Source organism: Dama dama, chromosome 16, assembly GCF_033118175.1.
Source record: "Dama dama isolate Ldn47 chromosome 16, ASM3311817v1, whole genome shotgun sequence".
Classification (NCBI taxonomy): domain Eukaryota; kingdom Metazoa; phylum Chordata; class Mammalia; order Artiodactyla; family Cervidae; genus Dama; species Dama dama.
Genome location: NC_083696.1, coordinates 41,830,425 through 41,845,785, shown reverse-complemented (window position 1 = coordinate 41,845,785; position 15,361 = coordinate 41,830,425).

Below are 15,361 nucleotides of genomic sequence, written 5' to 3'. Positions count from 1 at the left end.
TATCTTGGAGAGGTTAGCTCTTTGTGATATGTGTTGCAAACACTTTTCTCTCAGTTTGTCTTTTGCCTTTTGACTCTGCTTCTGGTGTTTGGGGCATGCATACACTTTTTATTTTTATATAGTTAAATATAGCCATTTTTTCTTTGGCTTTGAGACTTTGAATCATAGTTAGAAAAAGCCATCCTCTCCGAGGTGATCCCATGTTTCCTGAAAGCATTTTTATGTCTGCGTTTAACATTTAAATCTGCTCCACTTGGAGATTTTCCCAATGCATGGTGTGAAGTACAGAGCCAAATCTGTCTTTTCCCCAAAATGGCTAGTCTGTTGTCCCAGTATCCTTTATTTAAAATTCATCTCTATCATCTTGACTTGAGATGCCACCTGTATCATTTACTAATGTCTTATGTGCGTCCTGGGCTACCTTGGGACTGTTCTGTTCATTGGTCCACTTACCCCTTCCGATGCTACACAGATTTCATTACTGAAGCTGAAAGTAATTTCAGATTGTCTGATAGCACTGGTCTCCTCTTAATGCTCTTTTTTTTTTGTTTGTTTTTAAAGTTACTTCTTGAGTGTTTTGCTTATTTATTTTTCCATATAAAAGTAATACCTTGTTTAGTTCCGGGGGAAACAAAATTTGTTGGCATATTATTGGGATTGTATTAAGTGTATAAATGAATCTAGAAACTATTAATCTTTTCATATCAAATCTCCCTCTCCAAGAACATGGAGGGGAGCTGGGATGGGGAGAGAGAATGTGTTCTAGCTGTGGGTCGTGTGATGGGCAATAAGTGTGCTGAGGGTTAAGTCTGATTTTATCACGTTCCCCCAGGAGTCCCTGGGGTGATAGTGTTTGGAGCCAGAGTTCACCCCCATCGCTCCTGTGTGCGTGCTTCATCGCTTCAGTGATGTCTGACTCTTTGTTACCCTCTGGACTCTAGCCCACAAGGCTCCTTTGTACATGGGATTCCCCAGACAGGAATACTGGAGTGGATTGCCATGTCCTCCTCCAGGGGAACTTCCCAAACCAGGGATCAAACTGACGTCTCATGTCTCTTGCATTGGCAGCAAATTCTTTACCACTAGCGCCACCTAGGAAGCTCCCATTGTTGCTAGTTCACTCCTGTTACTTGAGATTTTATGAGACATTGAAGAATTCTAGCAGGACACACCAAACATGTGATCTAATTTCAATCATTTCCTGCATGTAGAATTAAGGATTATAATTGTCTAGTGTCAGGGACATCCCTGGAGGTCTAGCAGTTAAGACACCACCCTTCTAGTGCAAAGGGTGTGGGTTGGAGTCCTTGTTAGGGAAATAGGATCCTGCACGCTATGCAGGGTAGCCCAAAAAATTTTTTTACTTAAAAAAAAAAAAAGAATTGCTGAGTGTCACTGTGGGGAGTAAAAACACAGGAAGAAAAGCTTCAAGTGTAGTGGGTGCTTCCTACCTACTGAAACTGGGGAGGGGGGCTTATAAGGAGGGACAGATCCCTAGATGCCCTGGAGCATGTGGCTGGGTTCAGCAGTTTGCAATTCTATAAAGTGAGGACTGGGGTCCTAGGACACTGACACCAAAGGGGGTGTGCAAAATGGGTTTTAAGTTTTCAAATTTAGAGAGAAGGGTTTTGACAGATAGTAGAGATGGGCCTCAGCAGCACATTGAGATCCATGAAATTTCCCTTCATGTCTTTCATGTATGCCCATCCCTCCATCCATCTGATCCCCCTGCAGACATATGAAGCGCCTGCTGGATTGGGCAGGTCATATTCCAGCCCCCAATCAGCTCAGGATGCTCAGAGGCAGCAATGACTCTCCTCTCTGTGCCTTGGCACACTCTGTTTTTCTCTCCTGGGTTACCCCTTTCCCCTTGGCTACCTGTCATCTCTTGTCCATTCTTTCAGACTGACTCACACACGCCACTGCCTCCATGAAGCCACCCTGACCCTTTGCTGTACACCAACAGTCACTGATGTTCAGCCACCCTCCTGGGAGTGCATGTCCACCTGCTACATCCTTTACTTGCTATGCCCAATATGCTTCCAAGACGTCCTCCCCACTAGGCCCTGAGTTTCTCCAGGGCAAGGACTTCCTTTGCATTTCAGTGCGGATGCTGGTGGTAGTTTAGCCACCCAGTCGTGTCTGACTCTTTGTGATCCCATGGACCATAGCCCGCCAGACTCTTCTGTCCATGGGATCTCCCAGGCAAGCACACTGGGGGAAATGGGTTGCCATTTCCTTCTTCAGGGTATCTTCCTGACCCAGGGATCAAACCCAGGTCTCCTGCAACGCAGGCAGACTCTTTACCAACTTAGCCACCAGGGAAGTTCACATTTCATTGCTGGACATGTAGAAAACATACAACAAATGTCTGGGAAACAATGGAAACAGTGATGGATTTCATTTTGGGGGGCTCCAAAATCACTGCAGATGGTGACTGCAGCCATGAAATTAAAAGACGCTTACTCCTTGGAAGAAAAGTTATGACCAATCTATATAGCATATTAAAAAGCAGTGACATTACTCCACTAACAAAGGTCCATCTAGTCAAAGCTATGGTTTTTCCAGTAGTCATGTATGTATGTGAGAGCTGGACTATAAAGAAAGGTGAGTGCTGAAGAATTGATGCTTTTGAACTGTGGTGTTGAAGAAGATTCTTAAGAGTCCCTTGGACTGCAAGAAGATCCAGCCAGTACATCCTAAAGGAAATCAGTCCTGAATATTCTTTGGAAGGACTGATGCTGAAGCTGAAACTCCAATACTTTGGCCATCTGATGTGAAGAACTGACTCATTGGAAAAGACCCTGATGCTGGGAAAGATTGAAAGCAGGAGGAAAAGGGCATGATAGAGGATGAGATGGTTGGATGGCATCACTGACTCAATGGACATGAGTTTGAATAGGCTCCAGGAGTTGTGATGGACAGGGAAGCCTAGCATGCTGCAGTCCATGGGGTCACAAAGTGTCGGACATGAATGAGCAACTGAACTGAACTGAACTGAAGAAAGCAATTAGCAGGAGGCCTGGGATTCAAACCCCAGCCCTCCACCACCACCACCACTTACCATACCTAAGTCCTTACACAAGGTATTAAGCCTCTCTTAGCCTCAGTTTCCATGCAGCAAATAATAACATCTCAGAGGAGCCTGAGGGGTTCAGTCCATGGGGTCACAAAGAGTTTGACATGACTGAGTGAATAACACACACACACGTCATAGGATTGCTGTTAGGATGAAGGAAGATGACCCATGTAAAATGCCTGAAAGGCACGTAACTAACACTAGCCACTATCACTGCCATTAATGAGATTTAAATTAATGAGGTTAGAAGCTTGAATTTAGTATTAAAAAGAGGGAGGATCCAGGACTGGGCTCAGAGTTGCATTTTCTGTAGCTCCTTCCACCCATTCCAGTCAATGTCCCTGCTCAAATAGCGGCACAGACATAGAGAACAAACAGACTTACAGACAGAACCGGGGAAGCAGAGTGCGGGACAAGTTGGTGGAGTCGCGCTGACATGCACACACAGCCGTGAGCGAGATGGGCGACTCGTGGGAACCCACTGTGTGGCCAGGGAGCCCAGCTCGCTGCTCTGCGCCGACCTAGAGGGGAGGGGTGGGGGAGGCGGGAGGGAGGCTCGGGAAGGAAGAGATTTCTGTATACTTGCGGTTGATTCATGTTGTTGTAGAGCAGAAACCAATACAATATTGTAAAGCGATTATCCTCCAATTATAAATAAATTTTAAAAAATGTTCCTGCTCTAACTGAGGTGAGGGCTTAGTAAGCCGGGCCCCACCAACGCAGACAGACTCAGGGTTTCCCAGACTGAGTGTCGTTTGAAGCAGCTGCCGCAGTGACAGAGTAGCCACCGAGGGGACAGAGAAGTCCTGAACTACCTCAAGGTCGCCCAAGTCCGGGTTAGCGTCCCGGTGACACGCAGGGCCCAGCAAGCGGAGGCACAATCGCGGCTCTGTGGGTTTTCCAAGCCTTGGTCAGAAATGCTTGCTGAGCAGCAAATCCCAACTTCACATACGGCCCCATTGGAAAAGTGCTGACAAAGACCTGGTTATATAACTGAGATGGCAAATCATTAACACAAATGCTCCCCAACAGAAGCGAAAGAAACACCCCCTAAGGCCCAAGTCATTCTCCAGAAGGAGATCGCACGGAGAGTTGCTTGCCTGGCCCAAGTGTGGAGAAAGGATTTTCCTCCCCAGAAAAAACTTCGTTGAAAACCTTCAGAGAACACCCCGCCAAACTCAAGGAGCCAGGCCAAGGCCTAGGGCTGGGACTGTCGAGTCTTTTTTCCTCCCTGGGAAGGTGCGGGGAGAGGCCAGGGGCCAGCAGGAGTTTACGAGCAGCAGGCAGTCCCACGTGGAAAGGGGACGCCGTGATACTGAAGGGCCCCTGGGGCACATTTTCAGGCAGCTCCTCCCTGGGCTCCCCATGGTCACCACACAGCCAACTCTGGATAAATGATGTTAAAAGAATACATTTTTCCTGCATCTCAAGCTCTGGGTCCTCAGAGATTTCCAGAGGACCAAGAGGAGATGTGGGTCACCAAGGCAGAGGAGAGGGTGGCAGGCAGATCACCTCCCCCTAAGCAGACCCACCTGCCTCCTTGACTGGGTGGATTCCTCTGCCTGAGTCCAGGAGACATGTTTCTTTCAGCTGAGAGTTAACACCCAGCTCCCAGACATATGGAGTTAGTTCCCGCATAGATTATAAATCGGTGAGGGCTTCATAAACAGCCACTGAATAAATAGGCTATGCTTTAAAGGCCCTTAAATGTGAATCTAATTTTATGCTGCTCTTTGAGTTGGGAAAGTTCCTAAATGCCAGTCCATGCGTGTGTCCAGGTGGCTGCCCTGAATGGAGGCTCGTGTAGACATGATACACCTTCAGGGCAAAACTCAGAGCCTTCACGCCACACACCATCCCCCGCCTCCACCCAGCCACACGATGCAGGCTGTCTGAGCTTTTGACTTTGAACCCAGCCCCGGAAAAGAATCAAGGCCTTCAGAGTGACCCCAGGTCTCCGCCTGATGCCATCCTCCTATATAAGCCACAAGAAGGTGGCCTCACCAAAGGCCAGCCCCTGTCAGCTTCCTTTGGGACTCAGGTTCTGATCTGTTTCAGAGCAAACTTCAGACACCGTGCCAGCTGCTCAACACAGCCTCTGGCGCCTTCCCTCCGGGCACAGGGCAAAGGGTACTGAACCAGGCTCCCAGGCTACATACAGTGCCTCTCCCAGCCCCACTACTCACTGGCTGAGGGAGCCCCGCTCCATCACTTAACCCCTCTGGCCCTCAAGCTTCTCTCAGGGAATCCGGATAAAAACCACTGCCAACCTGCTTCACACAGTCCTGCGAGGAGGAAATGAGATCAGGCTGTGAAATAGCACCTTAGAAACACAGAACTCCACGCCTGTACCTCGGGTAATCACTGTAGCTTCAGGAAGGTGCCCCGAAGCCACGTGCTTGGAGGGCCCACAGCCCCGGGCCAGACTCAGTCTGTTCCCTGCAAGGGTCTCTGCCTACGGCCAAGTAGAACAACATAATGACTGGGAAGGTATCCCTGCCTGAGGTGAGGAGGCTGGGGTTTCACCCAGCCTGGCCACCCAGCACCTACCTAGACCCCACTTTCTTCCACTATAAAATGAGGGCCAGATTGCCTCGCCTCAAAGCCCTCCCCCAGTTCTCTCTGCTACAAGACATAGAGCAGTAGACTGATGTTTGCCTGGACACTTTTTCCAATGGTTGCTGTTGTCATTTCATCACAAAGTCGAGTCTTACTCTTTGCGACCCCATGGACTGCAGCACACCAGGCTTCCCTGTCCTTCACTATCTCTCGGAGTTTCCAGTGGGGTCAGTTTATTCCAGGATTTGCAGAGCCAATGAACCCAGCACTAGGTCAGGGAGTCAAGATGACCAAGAGGGGCTAAAAGTCAGGTTAGAACATAGGACACATGGGGCACATTATTCATTGTATCAGAGACTCTACTCCACTTATAAAAGTTTGCTGAGCACTTCCATGGGGTCAAGGACTCCGTATACACTTTGCTTCCATGGTCTTTTTGCATATTCCAGGGCCTCACAAGGGAAATTCTATTACCTCCAATTACATGACTAAGACAGTGAAAGATTAGAGGCAAAGCTACTTGCCCAAGTTCACATAGCTATGAAAGGACAGAGCCAGAAAACCCATGTTCTGCTTCACTCAAAAATCTATACTTCTGAGCACAAAACCAGGTGCTTGCTGGCTCCAGTTGGCAAAGAAGGCTTTGTGGAAGAGAAATGAATAGTTATTCATATGTTCATTGATTTATGTTCCCCACCCCCACATAATGCCAAAAAGCTTTAAAGTTGTGTTTATAATAAAAGGTGTGCAATAATTATAAAAGATCAAAGCCTAGAGAGTAGAAAGGAGAGGTGATGATACCTGACATTTGAATTATAATGTTCTGTTTAATCATTTGTTCATTCATTCATTCATCTATCCATTCAATAAGCATTTATTGACTTTCTCGTAAGGTACAGATCCTGTGTGGGATGTATTGAGCTGAAAGAGACCCTCCCTGACCTCAAAAAACTGAAAACTCTGTATGTGTGTGTGTGTGTGTGTGTGTGTGTGTGTTGAGATAAAGGAAATGAGACAGTCAGCCTAACAGTGTTCTCTGGAAGGAAGGCATGAACACCAGAGCACAGGAGTCAGCTTCTCTCCCAGACTTGGGGAGTCAGAGGTTTCCTTGAAGAATGTGTTGGAGATGTTGGCAAGTCCAAGCATTTCAGACACCGTAACTCCTAAGCACGCAATTTAATTGAGTTTTCTGGCAACCAAAGCAGAAAGGGGAACTATGATCTGTTCCACAGAAGTCTAACATCAAGGAAGGCTTCACTTCCCTGTACTCAAGTCTAAGGTCATCTATATCTATGTTCTAGGGACATGGTCTATAAACGGCAGGGTCTTCCAGAATGGGTGTGCAGACAGTGCAAATCTCCACCAAGTGGCCGTGACTTATAGTAACTCCCCAAGAGAGCCTAGGACACTGGAGCATCCACAGTGCATACACTGAAGCAGGGAATCAGACTAACGCAGTTGCCCTATGTGGCTTTCTGGTTCTCAAACTTGGTGCGGCAATTGAGCAAAAGAATGTAGGAGTGGGCAGTAAGGAAAACAGGAAATGAGACGCGAACATGTTTTTGTTTTTTTGAGAGCCTGTTATGTACCAGGCCCTGCACTAGTGCTTCATCCAACACTTAAAAGTGAGCTCTTCGAGTGAGTGTCACTTAATCCCATTTACAGGTGATGAGTTGAGTCACATAGAGGTTAGTGGCTTCCCAAGGTCACATTGTGGCTTTCCTGTTGGCTCAGATAGTAAAGAAGCTGCCTGCAATGCCAGAGATGTGGGTTCAATCCCTGGGTCAGGAAGATCCCCTGAAGAAGGGAATGGCTGCTGGAGAATTCTATAGGCAGAGGAGCCCGGCAGGCTATACAGTCCATGGCGTTGCAGAGTCGGACACGACTGAGTGACTAACAAGGTCACACTGCTGGAGTTCACTGCTGAAGGCCTACAAATTGAGCTGGCCCTGCTTAAGACAGCCCATTTTCTTGAGTTGATCACCCACAGCTCTCAGCCACTGTTCATTCTAGACTGCCTGATCACCTGGTCCAAACCACTCACCTGATAGAAGAAGAACCTTGGGCTGACACATGCAAGTGACCCAGACCAGGAGGGGATCACAGCCTTGCTTGCCTGACTCCCCAGCAGATGACCTTCTTCCTGACACCTTTTCTGTCCCAGCCTCGCTCATCCTGGCGGAGCCGCCAGCCAAGAGCCCCCACTAAGCACTGCTTCTCAGTGCTAAGACGCTTCTTAGGACACTGCCGCCCTTTGCCTGCCCTCCATCTCAAAGACACGGCCACTTTTTGTAGCCCAGAGAGCCACACACAAAATCCCTCAAAGAAGACATCCCGGGGGGGGTCCAAAAATCCCATCCAACTTTTATTAAGAGACAGTCTTCACCGACCACAGGGAAGCCAAGAGCAGTGAGAGGGGGAAACCCTTCCACCCACTTCCTCTGTGGACGTTTCTCTCTTCCTGTGCCCTCTGACTCCAATTTCTCTCCAAGTTCATGTGCAAACAGCTAATGGCATGTTAAACAGCCAAATGAGGGACCTAAAGAAATTCTTCACTAGTTGCAAATTATCACAGGAAGAATGCCTTCACAGGAGCCATGGAGGGACATGGGCCTGGGCAGGAGGGCAGGCAGACAGGCAGCAGACCCACAGCTGAATGGGCTTCCCTCCAGCAGCCGCCAGGACTGATCATGGTTCCTATGGTCACCTGAGGTCTCAAGAAGCTGCATGGATGCAGGGCCAGGCCGAAGAGGCCGTGTTCATATGGGTCCGTCATTTCTCCATCCACTTCTTTGATTAGCTAGTCAGTCAGCTTCCTATGAAGAAACTCAAGGTTTGGGTTAAGAGAACTGTGTAAGAGTAAACAATTAGACCCAACATCTGTGTTCTGTCACAAGTAACTTCTACCTGTGTGCATATATATATATATATATATATCCATATATATATATGGATATATATAAGCTTCCCTAGTGACTCAGAAAATAAAGAATCTGCCTGCAGCGCAGGAGACCCAGATTCAATCCCTGAGTCAGAAAGATCCCCTGGAGAAAGGAATGGCTACCCACTCCAGTACACTTGCCTGGAAAATTCCATGGACAGAGAACCCCAGGCTACAGTTCACAGGGTCACAAAGAACTGGGCATGACTGAGAGACTAACACACATATATATACTCAGGTATGCATACCCTGCGGGTCCCTCACTGCAGAACAGGAGCATCAGAAAAAGAAAACCTATATGACCTCTTAGTCCTGAAACCAGCAGAGCTGATCCATGGAGCTCCACTAAGCATTCTTTTAAGTATAAAATCATTAGCAAATTTTAAAAGCTTAAAGCTGGCCATTCCTGGTCTGTCTCATTTGTCTTCAAAAGTCAGCATCTTTGTGACATGTGACCAGGAGATGGAAGAACTTTGGCCTCTGACCCCTGACTCTGACCTTCAACCCATGCTCCTCACTCTCCATCACTGATGGCTGAGAGGACAATTATCCTATGAAGACCACTCACCCAAATGGAGTGAGCAAGTTATGTTTGCTTGAGTGAGCAAGTTACTTTGTGAAAAGCAACTATTCACCAAGTTGTGTTTGTCCACCAGAGCACATTGGAATCTTCCCATTTCATCATCCTCCTGAGATTGTATCTATTTCCTCCGCATTACCAGAGGCAGCTGTTGATCTCAGTTCTAATGGTCTGGTGATTTTCGACAAGCTCCTTGTCCACCTGCTGATGGCCTTTCTCAATCACAAACCTGAACAAGCAAGACTGGGTTTTCCCCTTTTATTATCAGTTGCTCCCACTTAGTAAATAACCTCCCTGTTCCCCTCCTCTCCCTCTCTAACCAGGCTCCTCCTTAACCCTTCCATGCACAGGCAAGCACGTGCACTGGGTAGCTTTTTGCTTACTAACTTCCCAGCTTATTTACCAAAACATCCGGCCACAGTGAAGAGCAAGCATGCACTCTTGGTGCAAATTCAGAAAGAGACTTCTGAAAGTCTGACCTTTTTGCACTGGAATTGTCTTTTTTTTAAACTAGGAATGTGAACCTGGGTAAACCAGGACACTTGGTTATTTAAAGAGAGAGGATGCAGAAATCCAGATGACAGTCAGCTTGATGAAAGATAAGCTTCCTGCAAAAGAACTCGGCTGAACTTGTTTAAACAGATATCCGAGTCTCCATCCACTACCAAGAAGCTCTCCCCACAGGGTTCCCTTCAACCCCATCATCATTTCCAACCAGCCTGAGATCCACAGGGCTTAGATGGCTAAGCCAAAAGTTCTCTGTTCGACCCACCAGAAGAGAGTTTCAGTTCAGTTCAGTCGCTCAGTCATGTCCAACTCTTTGCGACCGCATGAACCGCAGCATGCCAGGCCTCCCTGTCCATCACCAGCTCCCGGAGTCCACCCAAACCCATATCCATCGAGTCGGTGATGCCATCTAACCATCTCATCCTCTGTTGTCCCCTTCTCCTCCTGCCCTCAATCTTTCCCAGCATCAGAGTCTTTTCAGGTGAGTAGAATCTTCACATCAGGTGGCCAAAGGATTGGAGCTTCAGCTTCAACATCAGTCCTTCCAATGAACACTCAGGACTGATCTCCTTCAGGATGGACTGGTTGGATCTCCTTGCAGTCCAAGGGACTCTCAAGAGTCTTCTCCAACACCACAGTTCAAAAGCATCAATTCTTTGGCACTCAGCTTTCTTTACCGTCCAACTCTCACATAAGCAAATTAACTCTTAAATGAGATCTCAGGGTATGTAACCACCTAAGAAATGCTTTCAAATTGTGGTGCTGGAGAAGACTCTTGAGAATACCTTGGACAGAAAGGAGATGAAACCAGTCCATCCTAAAGAAAATCAACCTTAAATATTCATTGGAAGGACTGATGCTGAAGCTGAAGCTCCAATCCTTTGGCCACCTGATGTGAAGATCCTACTCTCCTGAAAAGACCCTGATGCTGGGAAAGATTGAGGGCAGGAGGAGAAGGGGACGACAGAGGATGAGATGGTTAGATAGCATCACCGACTCAATGGTCATGAATTTGAGCTAACTCCGGGAGACAGTGAAGGACAGGGAAGCCTGGCATGCTACTCTCGTGGAGTCACAAAGCATTGGACTTGACTTAGCAGCTGAACAATAGTAGTATAGTCAGTCCGAAGGTGGTAAGTGCTTTGGAAAAGTTGGGAAGTCCTGAAGTAGGGGGCAGGGAAGGTACCCTGGACAGGGAGGCTCTCTTCAATTTGCTGACATCTGAGCAGAGACCTGAAGGAGGGAAGGGGGGGAGAGAGATAGAACAACCCCGAAAGGACCCTGAGGTGGGAGCCAGCCAGGTGTGGTCAAAAAACAGCAGGAGGCCAGGTTTCTGAGGCAGAGTGGGCAGGGGAGAGCAATTGGAGGGGAAGTGGAAAAGGCAGCCAAGACAGACCTCATCAGCCTCCCAGGCCATTACAAGGGCCCTCACCTACTTTACACATTATACTACATTTGTTAAGCAGGACTCTATAGTTTAGATTTTTTTTATTCATTTAGATGAGTCTCCCTTAATTCCCCAATTCAGACAGTGAAAAATCTGCCTGCAATGTAGGAGACCTCAAGTCCATCCCTGAATCAGGAACATCCCCTGGAGAAGGGAATGGCTACCCACTCCAGTATTCTTGCCTAGAGAATTCCATGGACAGACCACGGGGTTGCAGAGTCAGACACGACTGAGCGACTAAGACTTTCACTAACTACCTAATTAATTCAAATGAGAGGAATTTGGTCCCAGATTGATGGAGGGATGCAAGAAAATGCATAATGAAATCTGAAGAGGCCAAAACTAGGGGGGAAATGGCAGTATCTGGACAAACCACAGGAGAGGAGGAGGCTGCTGAACATATTGACGTCAACCTCGTAGTTTCTGCTCTCAACTCCACTCCCCATGGAAGGGAGAGGACCCTAAGCAGGGACTGGACCAGACAGTGAAAAGAAAGTGAAGTTGTTCAGTCCAACTCTTTGTGACCCCATGGACTGTAGCTCACCAGGCTCCTCCATCCATGGGATTTTCCAGGCAAGAGTAATGGAGTGGTTTGCCATTTCCTTCTCCACAGGATCTTCCCAACCTGGGGATCAAACCCAGGTCTCCCGCATTGCAGGCAGACGCTTTACCATCTGAGCCATGCAGATGCAATGATTACAACAGGGCGGCCAGTTCAGGGACTTTGCATGGATATGGTCCCCTGAGATCCTGCTCAGTTGCATCCGGCCACTGAGAGGAAGAGCAGGCTGACCTGAAGCAGAGGACTCTGGGAGAGAAGGCATCACTTCTCCAGGGTCTGCAAATGCTGAACAAAAACACCCTCACCAGGTGACACTGGAGAAAGCCAGCCCGCAGACGGCTCAAAAGGAGGAGGACAAAAGCAGAGCTCCTGGGAGAGAATGATTGTGATTCCAAGCATGTGCCCAGTGGAGTTCCTAACAGGACATGGCCACGGGGAATCAGCTAACCTCGGACACAGCCAGAGCCCAGAGCTCACATCGGTGTTCAAAACCGCTCACCGACCTATCAAAGGTGGAGGAGTTGCCTCAACAGTAAGGAAAGGAGTTTCAAGGACACAGCTCCGGCCTGACAAAGAGGGTGGAGAGAGAAGGGGGGCAGATTTTCTAGGGAAGCAGCCCCCAGGGATGGAAGTTAGAGGTCCTCCAGATGATGAACAGAACCCAAGGGGATCCCCAGGAACACCCATCTCCCACTGGAAATCAGTCACATGATCAGTTACACTTATTCAGGAGGAGGGGACACTCCCAGTCCTCCCAGTGTTCTGAGATGTAGAGTCCTGAGTCCACATGGAGATGCCCAGGACAGGGCCAGACTGTGCTGTGCCCCCAATGCCTGGGGTAGAAGGCCCCGGCCTGCCCTCTGAATGGAGACCCTTTCCCCAGGTCGACTCGGGGCAGATGACGGGGTGGAGGGGACAAAGTCCCACCAGCCAGCTGATGCCCAAAGAGTGATGAGGCCCACAGCCCTAGCTCAGAACCACCCTCCCTGGCAGCAGAGAGGGACCCAGCAACTCTGTCTGCTCCCCCAGACTGCCCTATCTTTTTCATAGATACCCTAGGGCTGGACAGAGATGCATGGGTGTGGGTGAGTTTGAGGGGCTTTTGGAAGGGTCATCACCATCCCCTGGGATGACAGCATCTGTGGACCATTTCCAATCATCAAGAAAGTCAGGTCTCTGCGCTTTGGGAGAAAAGGTGACTTCAGCAGCCCCCCAGGTAGAAATGCTATAAATACACTTTTGGAGGGGCAGGCCTTTTTGTCCTTCATGTCACTGTGGCCTTGAGCTCACCCAGCTTTCTAACACAGGGAGAATTAAGAGTGATTTCAGGTTTCTGGGGCCCCTGGAAAATAAAAGGCCTTTCATCTTTCACTGAGGATAAAAATGAAGGATGGACTGGGCCAGCGGTGTCATCCTACAAGGATTTGTTTGGCCAACAAGGCTGGACTCTGGTTTGAAATGAAGGAGAGTGAGAGCTACGGCCTTTATTGTAAATTGTCAACTTCCTGAGCATGGGTGGGCAGGGGAAGAGGGGAGAGAGGTCAGCCCACTGAGCAGGCTTGGAAAAAAATTAAGGGGGAGGTTTTCCTGAAAGCCTGTCTTCCGGCTGCAAGAGCTTCAGCACTTGAATCATGTCAGCCCTGCTGACTCCACAAACTCCTCCTACAGAGATATTGGATGAGGATTACTCACTTCCACCCAGTGGGTGGTCCCAGTGGAGGAGGTTCTGTCACCTCTGACTGCCCAGGAGGACCCAGGTCAAAGTGGTGACTCAAGAGCTCCCCAGGAAGGGAGGCCAGGGCCAGCTCCGTGGGTGCTCCCCCACGGGTGTGGACCGTCATCTGAAAAGAGGGAATGAGGCAAAGCGTGAGGGGCAACACCATCAGCCGTCCCTAGAACGAGCCCCAGGCAGCAGTCTGCAGTTCTGCATAAGATGCTTGGGGAAAACTGGAGCAACCAAGCAGAGTGGCAGTGTTTATTGCAAGAGAGATGAATTCCACCTCCTTCCAAGTTACTCAGTGCCAGGCTGGCGAGTTCAGAAAGAGCTGGCAGTCATAGAATCACAGAATCCTACTGTGGACAGGAACCTCGGAGAGCAGTGCCTCTGGCCCTTCCCTCTGTGGACGAGAAAAGTGGGCCCAGCTGGGTTAAGGGGCTTGCCGATCGCCATGCAGGGGCTCTCGGGGCCCCGCTGCCCTGCTGGGCCTTCTCTGCATTCTCAAGTGACCCTCTCCCCTCCCATCCATGGAGCAGTATCTTCCCTCGCTCTGGACCCCAGGTCCTGCTCCAGCTCAGATGCCTTCCTGCAAACCAGGGAGTGATGCCCCCTCCTCAGGGTCCAGGGGGATGCATGGATGCATGAGTTGAGAGCAGCTGAAGTTCAACCCCATAGACAGGGCACAACCTCAGAATAGTCGGCGCAGCCGCCACGCTCCGGACCACACCTGCGGGTGTATGACCCGCAGGCTGCCTGGATGATTCCTCACGGCACCTGCCCGAGGTGGGGCCTCTCCTCTAAGCATCCTCTTCTGCAGCTCACCAGCCTCCACCTCCCCATCACAACGGCAACCCGCCCTCTCTTCTATCCGCCTGGGGGTGACTGAAGCCCCATCATCCATGTCACTCCCTGCTACCGAAGCCCTGTGGTCAAAGAGCCTGGGCTTGAGTGCTTGGGCTCAGAGATCATCTAGAACATGGTGGGCAAACGGCAACCCAGGGGTCAATTCCAGCCTGGACCTGTTTTGGTGAATCCAGTTTGACTGGAGCACAGTCAGCTCCATCACTTACATATTGCTACTGGCTGTTTTCAAGCTACAATACAATGGCTGAGTTGGTAGCTGCAACAGAAATGGCACAGCCCAAGAAGCCTATTACATTAATTACTTGGCCCTTGATAGACAAAGTTTGCTGATCCCCAATCTAGAGAAACCTTTCTGGGGCTCAGGGAAGCTCAATGACTTAGCTAGGTGAGCCAGAGTTAGAATCCAGGTCCCTGTATACCCTCTCCAGGAACACCCAGACTTCTGGAGGATAGAATATGGACTTGAATTTGTCCTCAGACTCCCACCACATTGACAGCCCTTTTTCCCTACAGGGAAATCACAGGGCAGATGGTTCTGCTCATAAAGCATCAAGGTGCTTTGACTCTGAACTCATTCCCAAAAGCTAGAGTTGAAGGCCTGGGGCTCCCACTCTGCAGTGAGTTCCCAAGAATCCCTTGGAGCAAAGCCTCTCTGGTCTGGCTTTGGGCCCCACAGGGACCCCATGCCAGCCTGCCTCCCTCAGTTTCCAAGGCCAGTCACGGCATCCTGGCCTCAGTTTTGAGCTGGTGCACCCACAGCAGTGCCACATCTTCTGCCTTCCCGCGTGGAGAAGGGGCAGACACTCTGAGAGTGGACTCGGGAGAGCGTGGCATTCGGATGTTCTGTAGCCAGTGTCCCCGGCGACTCGCAGATCAAATCAACTCTGCACTACCAACAGGAGGAAGTTTCCTTTTTTCCTCTCCCCAACCCTGCTTGTCCTCTTAACTCCACTTGGCAGCGCTTCCAAGAGCCCCGTGCAGGGGCTTAATGGTGGGCGTTTCTTGTTTCTGCCACAGGAAATCTGTGAGTTTCTCGGGACACAGAGGAGGAGACAGAGAGAAGCGCCAAGGACGGACCCCAGAGCAGTTCCTCCGGCTGCCAAGA